The sequence below is a fragment of the Lathyrus oleraceus genome, chromosome 3 (assembly GCF_024323335.1).
Source record: "Lathyrus oleraceus cultivar Zhongwan6 chromosome 3, CAAS_Psat_ZW6_1.0, whole genome shotgun sequence".
Classification (NCBI taxonomy): domain Eukaryota; kingdom Viridiplantae; phylum Streptophyta; class Magnoliopsida; order Fabales; family Fabaceae; genus Lathyrus; species Lathyrus oleraceus.
In genome coordinates this window covers 381,641,709-381,658,035 of record NC_066581.1, presented here as the reverse complement: position 1 = coordinate 381,658,035, position 16,327 = coordinate 381,641,709, and positions in this window count along the sequence as shown.

Genomic DNA, 16,327 nt, shown 5'->3' with positions numbered 1-16,327 from the left:
ATGGAAGAATTTGAAGTAGAATCAGAAATTTCCCAAAATAGAAAGTGGACCTGTAATTTCAACTGCCAAAAATGGAAACTTCTTGATCCTCAACTTACATCTTGATACAAGCTCCAAATGAATTTTTGCCCAACATGAAAGTTGAAGATCTTGTTCTCCCATTTTCAAAAAGTCCAAGAACTCTCAAATCCCATGTGTGGTTGTCAAGATATGATCAATTCAATTTCAGAAATTTTTGAACTTCAAAGAGCCATATCTCTCAAACCATAAGGCCAAATTTGGTGGGGTTTTTTCCTACAAACCACATTTTTCATCCCCTTTCCAAAAATATAAATTTCATTCACCAAAACCCTACCATTCAAAATGGCATTTTTTGACCTTTTCCATTAAAAATCAAAGTTTGACCAAACTTTGACTTTTTGATTCATTGACTTTTTCTCACTTTGGCCAATTGGGAGATGTTTAGAATCATATTTGAAACTTGTTCCAATTCCAAACTCATGTTCATACCACCATTACACCACCATTTTGGATTAAAATGCAAATTTGACAAAATGTGCAATTGGCTTCACATAAACCAAAACAAGGACAGCATTTCATGTACAACCAAAAACAGCAATTTGTTTGGTCCTTGGCAGTCTGATTCAAGGCCCAACCGTGCATAATTCACACTCCCATATTCACTTGAACAAAACTTAGCAATAGGCAAATCATTTCATTAAGGATAATCCAGCTTAGCATGTGATTAAGTGAGCTTAAACAGTCACATATAAGTGCATTCTCTGCTCATTTGAAACCCTAGAATCACAGCCTACCAACCAGAAAACACACTTCCTCTCATTCTTGCAACTTTGCTCAAGCACGATTTCTGCTCAAAATCATCAAAGACCACAGGAACCCTTGGTATTTTCCTCAATTGCTAACATCTTTGAAGCATTCTCAACATTCTTTGGGTGACTGTGAACAAAGGAAAGGCAGCTGCTACATCAACCCCTTCCAATGACAAAATTCGAACCAGTTTGTTTCAAGCTAGTTTGAGCAAAAGACCTTCAAGAATCCTTCAGCATTGACCATAATCTACCTCTGTTTGAGCTGGAATCATCCAAAACATCACTGTTGCACGAATTTCTTCAAATCAAGTAAGGTTTTCGACCAACCCTTTTCTCATAACTTTACTATGCCATGTGTAGTTTCAATGTTGCTGAGCATTATGAAATTTGAATCATGTCAAATGGTTAATTATACTGTGAGATATATGGATTTCCATTTTGGTGCTCAAGTATGTTTTCAGTCGATTAGCTTTATTGATGATGATTACATGAAAACTATGTGTGGAATATACATGCTGGATGAATGCTGATGAGATTGCAATGCTTACTTTTTATTTCTGGACATTTTGGATTTTCGAGTTCATGAATGATGAAGCTAAATGTTGTTCTGTTTTGAAAACCCTAAGACTCATTTCCAGAAATTCCTGATTGTGTTGATTTGTTGTTTATGATGTGGTTACAAGAAGAATGTTATCATTGCCATGCTGTGTGTTTGATTCAATTCAAAAGTTGTTGTTTGATGATGAATGAGGATGAATGAATGTTGCTGCTATGATGAATCCTGTTATTTTCCCAGAAAAATCCAGCTTCATAGATGCATGTGTATTGGCTGCTGCTATTGTTCATGTTGCATGATATCATCATTTCTAATGCCATGTTAGTTGTTTGTCTGTTGGAATTTCAATTGATGATGATGTTGATGAACCAAATGTTGAATGCCTTGCTGTGCTAAAACCCTAGGGTTTCTAAAACCAGAACTTTGAACTTCATTGGCCAGCTGCACTGTTCCATTGGCCATCAGCCAATGAGAACATTTCGTTCTCCATGCCCAAAACGCACAGTTTTGTTAAGTGACACGCATATTACAACTTTGCCACGCTGACCCTTGTTTGACTATGCATTTGTTCATGTTTTGTTCCAATTATGTCTCAACTTCCACAATTCATATTTAATTCATTTCAACTCCAAAAAATATGAGATTTTTTCCATGATGTTCATAAATGTGTCTAGTATTTGATTATGATTTTTAATTAATTTTTCATTGGCTGGATTTTAATTGATAATTGATCTCTTGACATGTATGCCAAATTGATACATTGTGCCATTCCTTTTGTGAAATACTCATGTTGCATCCTTTGCCCCTGAAATTTTTTGTGATGAAACTAGACTCATTCATCTTCATTTTGGTATAAAGGTTGTGCATTTATCATTTGTGGTTTGCTAGATATGAATTTTTGAACTAGGGTGTGACAATTTGTGTCACACCAATGATATGCAAATGTATGATTTTTGTTCACATGTCTCCTGGCCTCCAAACAACTTGAAATTTTGCATGAATGATCTATCACATGTCTAGTTTGTGTATGAATTTTCTTGGAATTAATGATGCTGTTTTCCATTTATTTGAGAATTTTCTTCCATGCTTAGTCATTTGTTGACTTTTTGTGATACATGTTGCCAAATCCTTTGTGAAATTCTCAAATCTTATTGTATGATCATGAAATTTCATATGTGATAACTAGACATCTTGAGCTTTGCATTGGTGTTAATCTCATTCATTTCTCATCTGTTTTCAAATTGATATGATTTTTTGAAGTTGACCCATGTTTGTTGACCTTCATTGTGCATACTTGAAAATGTGTTGACTTCTTGATTTTAATTGACTGCCTTCCTCTCATCCAAATGCCATGAAATTTGACATGCTTGCCATGCTAGATGTTAGGATTGAGTGTGATTTATTTGATAATTTTTGAGAATGTTTGGGTTGACTTTTGAATGAAGTCTTGCTGTTGACCTATTTGTGCTTCTTATTGCCATGCTTTGTATTGTTTTGTGTATAAAATGATATTGATGCATGATTTGATTGTGAATCCAATTGAGATTGCTTTTAAATGTTTGAACATGAATTGGGTTGACCTTCCTTTGCTGTTTGACTTTTTTCTTTCATCTTTGACCCTAGGCTAGTCCTAGTGGTCTTTTGAGCTTACAATTGAGCTATTGTTTCAGGTTAAGCACCAATGCCTCAAAGATCATTCAAATTTGATTGAGTTGGATTATATGTTGTGCTAACCCTTGTTTTGTAGGTGTGACTCATATGAGTTTGGATTTGTGCCTTGGCACCTCTGTTTATGGTTGACTGTTGTTTATCCATTTCTTTTGGTTGGAATTGTTGACTTGTTTACTAATAAGTTTGACTTTTTCAGGTACACTTTAGTTGCTTTAGTTGCTTGCTTTGCTATTTAGCATTTGCTTTGAGGTATAAACCTTTCTTCTTCATGTAGTCTGGAGACCCGGTCTGTTATTTGACCGGGCAAACTGTCTGAAGTCCTCCTTAAGAGGCAATGCTTGTGTGTGTTTAAATTTGTCCCAAGCAGGAAAAGTCCTTCAAGTAAGGCAATTGGTGGAAGGTAGGGATAAGTAATCTATCCCCCACTATTCAGTGTGTCCTCTCTTTGCTCCCATTACCTGGTTGAAGCATTGAGATAAATACCCAAGATCTAATCGAGTCAATAATGTGGAGAGAGTTCCTACTTTCTGAACTCCCACACTTTCTTTGATGCTCTCTCTGATCTGAGATAGAAGCAATGAGGCACACCCCTCATCTCCTTTTCATCTGCTTCACCTTAGCCTCAATGGCAAGGTTAAGAGCGACTCTTACCTATTACAGTGGACTTTCATAGTCAAACCCTCTTGTGTGAGCCCTCTTGTCTTGGCTATAGAGTGTGTTGTTTGATATTCATTGATTGACTGATTACTTCATATGCACTTGCTTGCTTGTATGTTATGCATTTATCATCATCAATTGCCATTAATGCATGATCATCTCATTTGCTTTTGTGATGCTATTATTGTTGTTTGCCCATTGAGGATAATTGTAAGTCCATTGCTTTGGCATTTGCTCCTATGATATGGAAGGATAGAGTGTAAGACCTCATTGGTCACTCATATCTTCTGTTGCTTTGTTTGTATGTGAGGATACAGTTATAAGTCCCTGTAAGTTGGCATCTGTTGTCCTATGATCATAATTTGATCTGCTTGATTTGTATGTGAGGTTGCAGTTATAAGTCCCTGTAAGTTGGCATCTGCTTTCCTGTGATCATAGTTTGTTTTATCTGTTTGTATGAGAGGTTGCAATTATAAGTCCCTGTAAGTTGGCATTTGCATTCCTGTGATCATATTGTTGCTTTTGTTCTTGTATGTGAGGATCCATTGTAAGTCCCTGTAATGTGGCTTTGGTTTTCCTGTGATCATCCGTGGAGTTAACCTAAGTCCAGATAGATTGGCAGTTGACTTTCGTGTTTCATCTCTTGTTTTCTTCTGAGGAGATTAGTGTAAGACCATTGAGTGGCCTCTGATATCCCATTTTGTTTTAGGAGATTGGTATAAGACCATTGATTGGCATCCGGTATCCGCCTTTCTTTGCTTTGTTTGTTTATTATTATCCAGTGCCATTCCAAAGGACGCACTTGAATCATCTCCTATATGATTTCAAGAAGTGAACCTTCTAAGAAGTTTTACAATTCATCTTCATCCATTCATCCTCATTATGTCCTAAACCTTTTCACACTTTGATTTCAAACTTGACATAGATATTGTGCAAACTTCCTCATGTTTTCAAATTTAAAAACCTGGACCCCAAGTCCTTGACCTTTTTTCAAACTCATTTCATAATACTTCTTTTGAATCAATCTTAATCATACTTTGACTTCATTTTCATAATCACAATCAATTAACTTCACTCATTCACTTGTTTTGGCTTTGTCCATTGTTAATCTTTTCACATTAGCCATAGGTTTCAATTATCATTGTGGTTGATGTAAATCTTGCCTATCCTTAGTGAGTCGACAGTAAGACTTCCGTACTGAAAACAGGGCTAACCCCTCTTGTACGTCGAAGCTATCCTCGCATGGTGGATGTTGTTTTTTGGTCGAGTGTTCTCCCATTGATAATGAAAAGCCTCAGTGCTTGTGTTTAAAACTGAATCCACCAACTTTTGGAAATCTTTTAGCCGAACTACGGCGTTTTGATCCTTACCTTTGATGGAAGGTACGTAGGCAGCGGGTTCATCCGTTCAAACCCAATAACACAAAAATAACTAACTTGTACATTCTTTTCTCATCATCCCAATCATGTTTGCACAATACTTATGTCATAACAAATAACAATTTAGTACAACAAGTGTGAAAAGGGCTCCCTAGGAGTACCTAGGACGTAGTGGGTGCCTAACACCTTCCCATTGCGTAATTTACCCCTTACCCAGAATCTCTGATCTTTTTATTAGTTTTCTACGTGTAAAACTTCTTAGGCTTTTGTTCGCTTTTTAGCCAGTCCTTTGGATAAATAAAAGTGTGGTGGCGACTCGAAAATTTCATTGTATCTCTTGCTTATGATTTAATCGATAAATCATATAGCGACGAATACACCGCTACACCTGGTGTGGTTGAATGACCTTTTCTTCTTGTCTGAGTAATCTGGCCAACTCTTCAGGGAGTTCGAAATCTTCCCCCACTTCGTCTTCAGCTTGGTAGATTGGACAATCAAAGTCATATTGGACCATAGCAGTGTCGTTATCAATGGTCTCGGTGGTGTTTCTGCAAGTTATGATTTATGCAGTTTATTTAGATAGTGCGTGCATAAAAATTGATTGCCATTTTGTAAATAGATCAAAACGAAAGACAAGGAACAAAAATTTGAATGCAAAACGTCATTTCATTAATGATAAAAAACTCTTGAAAAAGATAAAGGAGGCCCTACAACATGCCACTGTGCCTTGGGCAGAGCACAGGGTTTTGTCTAAAAATGATAAAATTACTTTTGAAATATTTGGGGAACTTCCACAGCCTTCCAGTTTGTTAGTTCTTCATTAGGTGCGGCTTGACGCATCCAGCTGGACTCCCCCTCCTTGCGGTCTTCTTCACTGATCATTGCCACCTGCTTGCCAAAGATGTGGCCAGCGCTGGTGAATGTTTTCTCCACAGAAGGAATCTTCTCTTTGTTAGATTGGTTACCAACTTTGTGTGATGATGGGTCATACCCCAAGCCAAACTTGTCTCGTTTCTCTTTCAATTCCACCACTTTTCCCCAACCTTGTGCATCTTCACTCTCCATAACAGCTTTAGCTCCTTGCCATGAGGCCATGGACGGTCCGGATTTCGGGACCTCCAAGGTCTGTTGAATGGCCATCATGTTTACTACTTCCAAGGATTGGAAGGGTGTTTTAGTGATTTCACCATCCACCTCGATATATCGGAAAGATGTCAAGTGACTAACCAAGATATCTTCTTCCCCTCCAACCACAATCATTTTGTCATTTGTAATGAATTTTAGTTTTTGATGCAGAGTGGAGGTGACAGCACCTGCGGAGTGAATCCATGGTCTCTCGAGTAAGCAACTGTAACCAGGATGTATATCCATGACCTGGAACATGATGTTGAAGATAGTTGGACCTATCTTGGTTGGTAAGTCAACCTCTCCTATTACTGCTCGCCTTGAGCCATCAAATGCTTTTACGATTAGGGTGCTGGGCTTCATACTTATTCCTTCCACTGGAAGCTTTATCAAAGTCGTCTTTGGCATGACGTTCAATGAGGAACCTGTGTCTACCAACACCCTTGACAGTATAGTATCCATGCATTTCAAAGAGATGTGGAGAGCCTTGTTATGGTTCTTTCCTTCAATCGGTAGTTCGTCATCATTAAAACCCAAGAAATTTCCAGTAGTCACGCAAGCTATTACGTCATCAAACTGTTCTATTGTTATGTCCTTGGTGATATGAGCGGCGCTCAGTACCTTCAACAGTGAATTCCTGTGTGCTTCTGAGTTAAGTAGGAGAGATAACATGGAAATTTTGGAAGGTGTTTGGTTTAGCTGGTCCACCACCTTATAATCGCTCTTCTTGATTATTCTCAAAAACTCCTCAGCCTCCTCACGAGTGACAACAGCTTTAGGAGACAGGTGCATGTCTTGTATCCCCTGATTAGGGATGGGGATCTGGACAGCAGCCTCCTTCCCTTTAGTTCTCTCAAAAGTATCAGCAGTTCCTGGTGCGAACACCCAACCACTGCGCGTCATTCCTGCTGGCCCCACAATTGAAGTGACATTTGGTTCGTTAATCATTAAAGGTTTATCTTTCTGCCCCTGCTTAAAAGCTCTGGGCTGATATATCCATGGGACTGCCTTCTCATCTTTATACTCGAATGATGCTGGGAACTCTATCACCAACGGGCTTATAGGTATTTCTACTTTGACCTCATCATAGGGGATATCTACCACGGCTATCTCTTCCTGACGCTTGCTCTTGACACGGTAAGTTATCTGTAACTCGCCTCGATCCAGCATTTGTTGTATAAAACTCCTCAACTCTTCATTATTCTCTTCCTCAACCAGCTCTTCCAGGATCAGACCACTCTTCAGCAATTGTGCTCCTATCATGGTGATAGGGGTTTGAATCTCCTAAACCTTACGGATCAGTTTGCCTTCATCACTCTCTTCAATGGCACTGACGGAAGCATCCTTATGTATCAACATAGGGTTGGTATTCACGTTCGGGCGTCTTGGAGTGAAAGAAACGGCCTTGGCTTCGATCAAGTCTTGTACTCGATTCTGAAATGCGAAACAGTTTTCCAAGGTATGACCAGGTGCTCCCATGTGAAATTCACAATGGGCATTAACGTCGTATCCAAGTGGATACGGAAAAACAGCTGGTTTTGACTCCCTCAATGTTAGAAGGCCCTCCTTCTGTAGATATGGGAATATCTGACTATAAGGTACTGGTAGAGGATCAAGTTGTCTTCTTGGAGGTCTTGGCTTGAACTGTCTTGGTGGTGCAGTATTTTGTTGATGATGATGTTGTTGATGTTGTGGTTGATACATTTATTGTTGCTGCATTGGCTGTTGATAGGGTATAGGTACCACGACGGCGACTTGACCATATGAAGCTTGTTGCTTTCCTTTATACTTCCTGGATATGGCGTTTGTTTCACCTTCTTTTTTCTTTGGGAAGCCTCTAGAATATTTCTTTGGTGCGCTAGTGTAACACCCCAAAATTTGCCCTCCTCATTCATGCATTCACTTAGCATTTCATATTGCATTTCATCATGTCAATCAGAATTAGATCCAAGAAACTTTTTAAAAATAAATAAATAATAATAATAATTTTTTACAAAAAAATTTAAATAAATAAATAATTAAATAAATAAATAAATTAAAAAAAAAATCTTGGACTTGGACCTCTCTCAAAAGCCCACTAAGCCACCAATATCAGGTTATAAATTCAGAGTTTCTGTGAAACAAAATTTCATTCTATTCCTATTACCCTGTCTGGGAAAAAGATAGTGAGAGAAGAACCCTGGAAAAAAGGAGGAGACGCAAAATACTTTGAGGTTTCCTTGAAACAAAACCCTTGACAAAACCTGGAGAGAAACCTGACAGAGAACTCAGAGCAACCCCCAGGCAGCTCTGAAAAATTCAATCTGACTCACACACTTTCATCTCACGCAAACCCTAACATTGCCTTGCAAACCCAACCGTGCCATTTGATTTCAACCGGTCTCTCCCATCAGGTTTGCCTCATTCCCATGATTTTATGCTCTTAATTTGGATCATCTGAATGTATGAGGTATGATGGATGAATTTCATTATGTTTTTGCCCACGGGTTTAATTATGCATGAATGGGTGAAACCTATGCCTTGAATGTTTAATCACATGATTTCTGAAATGTATGCCACAGGGTTTGAGGTTTCTGAAACCATACTGTTATCCATGAAAAAAATACTTATCGTGTTTCACTAACCCTTTTGTTGAGTTTTTGTGAGGGCTCACAGACTCTTGCAGAGATGGTTTGCGTGGTTTTCCCACTTTATTTGTGGGATACCCCCTGGAGGTTCATTCCGATTACCTGTACTGACTCACCTTTCTTTGATGGCATTAGCTTGGGAGATCCCTGGGTTTCTTACTCCTTTAATTGTTGTTACTTCAGATCTTTATCCGTGTGGTACTTTTACCTCTTTTCCGCATTTTATCGCTTTCTTAGCTGGAAGACCTCGATAGGAGGCATTTGTTTTCTTTTGTTTATTTACTTTTGAGCCCCTTGTTGACACATTTACTTTATACATGTTTGTTTTGTATGTGTTCGTATCCCTGCAGGTAGCGCGGTTCCTTCGTCAAGGACTGCCTTTTTGCCCTTGAGCATCCCAAACCCTAAAACCCAAAGCAACACGTTAACTCCTTCTACTACAGGCGAGTAAGTCTCCAAAGGTCGAGCATCCGGTAGATTGCGTAGTGACGTCGTTCGTCCAAAACCCAATCCATAACCCCATAGTTAGCCGAACTACGTTTTGCTCTGATTCTCAGGCCAAATGAGATACGTAGGCATAAGACGCGATGTCTTAGCGAGCACACATCCCCCCAACCCATAGGTCAGCCGAGCTACGAAGACTCTGATTCTCATATTCAGATGAGATACGTATGCAGTGGATGCGACATCCGCGCGAGTCATTTTCATTTAACCCTTCTTTTTTTTTGGTAAACAGCACATTAGATAAACCCACACCCTTTAGACAAGAACTACACAAGTGGATCCCGTAGAGTACTACGGATGCGTAAGGGTGCTAATACCTTCCCTTCGCATAACCGACTCCCGAACCCAAGATTTGGTTGCGTGACCCCGTCTTGTCCTTTCCTTTTTCAGGTTTACTTCGAGCGTTTCCTTTCCCTCCTTTGGGATGAATAACGCACGGTGGCGACTCTTCTGTCATTTTCTTTCGCCGGTTGTTTTTTCGCGCACTGTATTTTTCAGGTTGCGATAGCTGGCGACTCTGCTGGGGACTGAAAGAAGTTGACCTCTTGCTGGTCCATCTTCCCTAAGCGAGTCCCTCCTAGCTTATGTGATTTCTTGTTTATTGGGTGTTCATGCTTTTGTACATTGATTTGCTTACCTGCTTGCATGCATCTGTTGTATCTGTTGGATCTGTTTGTTTGTTTGTTGGGATGGGGTGTTCTAGGAGAGATAAGCCCATTACCCAGGCTTGAGTGTACACACAGGTTTTAGAGTGGATAATCATGAGGCTTGCGTGGCGTGTTGCTACGTTAAGTCGTTCGTGAAGAACCACACCCAGACGAGGTTTCTTTTGGATATATTATGTCTTACGGGTGTTCCGTAACGGCAGGATGTTCCTCTAGAAATCGTCGACTCTGGTGACCTTTTCCCGAGAACTCAGTCGAGGCCTCTCCTCCGAGACGTGATTATGTTAGCTCTGGTGGGCGCATTCTCGCTGCTCAATCCGAGGATCCCGAGACTGGGAACTTGCTATTAGGATGTCCTGTTGAGGGGAGTCAATGGAGGTCTTTTGTCCCGTAATAATACCAAACCTTTAGTGGTAAACGTATTATTCGCGACTGAAGGGCTGAAGCTGACGGACTTCTGTTCTTAGAACCTACCAGTGAGGGGCGGGCTAAATTCAGGAAACCTTAACCTCCAACCAACCCGGTTTTCTGGAGCAGAGTTTTGGTCTTGTATTATATTCCTCAGTGAATTTCTCTCCAGGCAGTGCAACCTGACAGATGTTCAAGCGGATCCATCAATTCTGATTGACATGCCTTTGCATTGCATAACATCATCTGCATATTTGCATCCAACATCTCATGCTTATTCATTTGCAGGGTATTCCCTTTCAAAACGGGGGTGCCTTAAAACTGAACAAGCAGTGCATCGCATACCATGCATATTAACCCTTGTCTGTTTTGCAGGTGTCACCGCAGTGTCTAATGTTTGTTCCCTGTATCATGCAGTTATTGGTCCCAAGCGAGTCCACAGGTACCCGACAAAGGAAAATCGGCCACAGCTAGCGATGGACCAAGTACAGAAAGAGCTGGCTGATATGCGTGAAAGGATGGATCAGTTCATGACATTGATGACTGGTATGGCAGAAGGCCAGGAAAAGCTGAGGGAATTGGTTGAGCAACCGAGACCCGATCCGGAGGTGGAGATACCAAATGCTGAGGGAAACCCTGGTAACCCTGGGAACACTGATAACCCTGTGAACACTGGTAACGCGGGTAACGCAAATGCTGATGGAAACCCGGGTAATGTTGGCAACACAGGGAATGTTGGAAATGGTATTGGTGGAAGGTACAATGTGAATCAAGGAATTCGGATTAACGGGCGCCCCGTTACTGAAGATTATCAGCATGATCAATTTTCTTTGCACGACGAGGCCCTCGAGACCACTCGCCGTATGGATGAGCTTGCTGAGAAGCTCAAATCTTTGGAGTCTCAAAATTCCTTAGGCTTTGATGTCACAAATCTTGGTCTGGTTCAGGGAGTAAGGATTCCTCACAAGTTCAAACCCCCTACTTTTGAGAAATACAACGGGGCTTCTTGCCCACGCACTCATCTCCAATCTTATCTGGGAAGGTTGGGAGCTCACACGGAAGATGAAAAGCTGTGGATGTACTATTTTGAAGACAGCCTAACTGGAGCTTCTCGTGAATGGTATTCTCATTTGTCTCGTACTACCATCAAGAGCTGGAAAGACTTGGCAGAGACTTTTGTCAAGCAATATCAATACAACTTGGACATGGCTCCAAATCGGACCTTGTTGCAAGGTATGTCTCAGACTGCCAAGGAAACCTTTAGAGAGTATGCTCAGCGTTGGAGACAGATTGCTGCGTCCGTCCAACCCCCTATGTCTGAAAGGGAGATGGCGGACATGTTCATGAACACTCTTCAAGGCAATTATATTGAGAGATTGGCTGCTTGCCCGTCAATCAGCTTTGCAGAGATAGTAATTGCTGGAGAAAGAATCGAGAGTCTGTTGAAGATGGGCCGAATTCAAGACAATAGTGCTTCCAACTCATCAGGTCCCAAGAGACCGTTTGCTGGTAACGGTCAGCGAAGAAAAGAAGGCGAGGCAAGCGTTGTGTATGCCAGCAGAGGCAGGGGTAGACGACGCCCTAATTATCATCAAGATCAAGTGGCCGCAATCACTATTCCAACACCTGTTCCTCAACCGCAATATCATCTGCAACAACAACCCAGGTACAACAATCAACAACAAGGAGGTAATCCGGGTCAGCAGAGACACTATCAACAACATCCAAGGCAGACGGACCGGGTCATCGAGCCAATCCCAATGCCTTATTCAGTATTACTTCCCAAGCTGATTGACATGAATCTGGTTACATTGAGAACTCTGGCCCCACCAATCGATCCCAATAATTTGCCTAGAGGTTATGATGTCAATGCCAGATGTGCTTTTCACTCCAACGCACCTGGCCATACTACAGATAATTGCAAGGCTCTCCAGTTAAAGGTACAAGATTTGAGAGATGCCCAGGCTATCAATTTTGCTCCGGTGCCTAATGTTATCCAGAACCCGATGCCGGCTCACGACGGGCAGAGGATTAATGCTGTTGATAGTGGGGAAACTTTGAATTTGGTTTCTGATGTGACTAAGGTGAAGACTTCGCTATCGGTGGTTAAAGACCGACTTCTGAAAGGATAGATTTTCCCGGGCTGTGGGGAAGAGTGCAGAAATTGTCAAGCTGCCGAAAACGGATGTGACAGTTTGAGAAGGGGTATTCAGCAACTGATAGATGAAGGTTGTCTTCAGTTCGATCAGGCCCGTCCAATGAAGAATGATGTATCGACGGTGACGTTTTATTTCACTCCTGAAGAAATATATGTTCCCGAGAGACTCGCTCCGACAACAATATATTTCCCATAAAGTACAGAACCAGCAGCGGTGAATATCGAAAGTTCAACACCAGTTGCAATTTACTCTGACAGCCCTCAACCGACTTTGGTTGGTCTGATCATCATCACAATACCAGGACCCGTTTCGTATGAGAAAGACAATGTTATCCCGTGGCACTATGGGGCTGATATCTACTGCCAGGGGCAGAAAGTTAACGAAGAAGACATTGACATTGGTAGCTCCGCTGTAGACAATGTTGGAGGGGTTGGTGGCTTCACTCGCAGTGGACGCCTATTTGCACCATCAACATTACGCGCGAATACTGAAGCCGAGGCAGCTGCCAAGGCTAAAGGGAAACAGATGGCCGCCGAAGAGGTTACTACTGAGGAAGATCCTCCTAAAACCGCATTCGAGAAGGAAGTGGATGAGTTTATGAGGATTATCAAGAAAAGTGACTACAAGGTAGTCGACCAGCTAAATCAGACACCCTCAAAGATCTCCATTCTGTCACTATTGCTGTGCTCTGAGGCGCACAGAGCAGCCTTGTTGAAAGTACTGAATATGGCCTATGTTCCACCGGAGATAACTGTTAACCAGCTGGAGTCGGTAGTTTCCAATGCAAACACTAGCCGGGGGCTAGGTTTCGCCGATAATGACTTGACATCTGAGGGCAGGAATCACAACAAAGCCTTGCATATCACAATGGAGTGCAAAGGGGTGATGCTTTCCCATGTTTTGGTTGATACATGCTCTTCTCTGAATGTTCTTCCAAAGAAAGCCTTAATGAAGTTGGATTGCGATGACACCATCCTGAGGCCAAGTAACTTAGTTGTGAGGGCTTTTGATGGCTCTAAGAGAGCTGTCTTTGGTGAAGTTGAGTTGCCAGTTAAGATTGGACCGCAGGTGTTCAAGAGCACCTTTTATGTGATGGATATCCAGCCTGCCTACAGCTGTCTGCTAGGTCGGCCTTGGATTCAGGTTGCCGGTGCTGTTACTTCTACCCTCCACCAGAAGCTCAAATATGAACTAGAAGGTCAGGTCGTCACTTTTTGTGGTGAAGAGGATATTTTTGTTAGCCACCTGTCTACGTTTAAGTATGTAGAGATGGACGGCGAGATGCACGAGATGTTGTGTCAGGGCTTCGAAGCCATAAACATCAATGAGGTCGCACCCGAAGCTGTCTTTTCACCTGAGTCTGAGAAGGTCGGGACTTCTATCTCTTCATACAAGCAAGCTGTTTAAGTGGTTAAGGCTGGTAATGCCCAAGGCTGGGGCAAATTTGTGGAGCCAGTCATCAAAGAAGACAAGTTTGGATTGGGGTATGCTCCGGGATCTCAGAAGAATGAAGCCGGTACTTTCTCCAGCGGGGGTTTGGTTTCTCCCCACATCGTCAATGCTGCAGATGAAGACAAGGCTGACAGCGACTGTGACTTAGATAGCTGGATTCGCCCGTGTGTCCCGGGAGAAAAGCTCGACAATTGGTCGTCTGAAAAAACCGTCTGGGTTACTCTACTGAAAGAGTGATTTTTATTGTTTTCCTTTATTACATGCATAATAAAGTCTTACACTTTGCCCAAGGTGTAACGGCTCATTTGTAGGGCCATCCATTTAGTTACATTTCGCAATTATTTTTATCATCTATAAAGGACGGCTTTTGCAAACAATTTTGTGTTCTCTTTCTTTCAGTTTTTTTCTACTTTTACAAAAAAAATGGCAATGTTTCTTTTTTCGTTTTTTCTTTCTTTCCAAAAAAAAATCTCTTATTCTAAGGTAAAGCATGATCCTCCATCATGCAGAGCGGACCACCCGGATCTCACTACTAACGACACTGTTATGGCCAAGTATGACTTCGACAATCCTATCTATTAAGCCGAAGAAGGGGTTGAGGAAGATTGTGAATTACCTGAAGGGTTAGCCAGATTGTTGAAACAGGAGGACCGAGCTATTACACCTTATCAGGAGGTGATTGAGACCGTCAACATCGGTACCGCAAACGACAAGAAAGAGATCAAGATCGGGGCAAGTCTACAGGCCGAGAGGAAAGACCGTTGATCATGTACTTGACTGTGTTAAAAAGGTCAATGGGTTGTGTGCTCGGTCAGCATGACGAGTCAGGTCGAAAAGAGCATGCAATATACTACCTTAGCAAAAGTTTACCGACTGTGAACAAAGATACTCATTGCTCGAGAAAACTTGTCGCGCTTTGGCATGGGCTGCCCGCCGACTAAGACAGTATATGTTGACTCACACGACTCTATTGATATCAAAAAGGGATCCAGTCAAGTATATTTTTTAAAAGCCAGCACTTACCGGAAAGGTTACTAGGTGACAAATGATACTGACAAAGTATGACATCCAATACACTTCACAAAAAGCCATCAAGGGAAGTGTCTTGTCAGATTATCTTGCAGAGCAACCGATTGATGATTACCAACCTATGAGGTTTGACTTTCCTGATGAGGACATCATGTTTCTCAAATCGAAAGATTGAGAGGAACCACTCCCGGAGGAGGGGCCTGACCCTGAATCCAAATGGGTTATGATGTTTGATGGGGCGGTCCACGTCAATGGTCGCGGAGTTGGTGTAGTGTTGATCACACAGGAAGGGGGTTCATATGCCATTTGGTGCCAGAATAACTTTTCCCTGCACCAACAATGAAGCCGAATACGAAGCTTGTATCCTAAGACTTAAGGAAGCCGTCAATATACATATTAAAACCCTGTATGTATACGGGGATTCAGCTTTGGTCATCAATCAAACCAACGGGAAATGGTATACACCTCAGCCTCATCTGGCTCCTTACAGAGACTACACGAGAAGATTGTTGACTTTCTTTTGAAGAAAACCAATTTGCTGATGCTTTGTTTACCTTGTCTTTGATGATTAAGGTGCTATGCTGGAACTACGTACCCAGAATTGACGTATCTCGGTCAGAGACGAATGAAGAAAGCATTTGGTCAGAAAGTGCGCCCTCGGGGGTATCAAGTCGGTGAATTGGTACTCAAAAGATTTCTTCCTCCCAACACAGATCACAGGGGCAAATGGACACCGAACTATGAGGGTCCGTACGTGGTTAAAAGGATTTTCTATGGCCGAGCTTTGATGCTAACAACCATGGATGGCGAAGGATTCCCGTCCCCTATTAACTCAGACGCAGTTAAAAAAAAATACTTCGCATAAAATAGACCCGCTGGACGATAAAAAGAATAGTCCAGGCAAAAAAAAAAGGGCATCCCGATGAACCAAAAAAAAGAATAAAGAGGTTCGGGCAAAAATTAGGGATATAAAAAAAGAGTACACCCGGTGAGTCGAAAACCCAAAAGGGCGGCTCAGGCAAAAATGGGTATCCCGGTGGATTGAAAACCCGAAAAGGGGGCGATCCAGGCAAAAGTTAGGGAATAAGCGAATGACTGTGATCTGAGTTCATCAGTGTTATATCACCGTTTCATTCAATCCGGCAATCTTCGAAGGTTAAAGATCGACTAATCATCCACTTCAGAAAGCAAGATGAGCAGAGCGTCTTGAGGACATACGAGCCATAGCAGAGTCGAAACTCGGTGGGACCCCGTATCCCCATTGC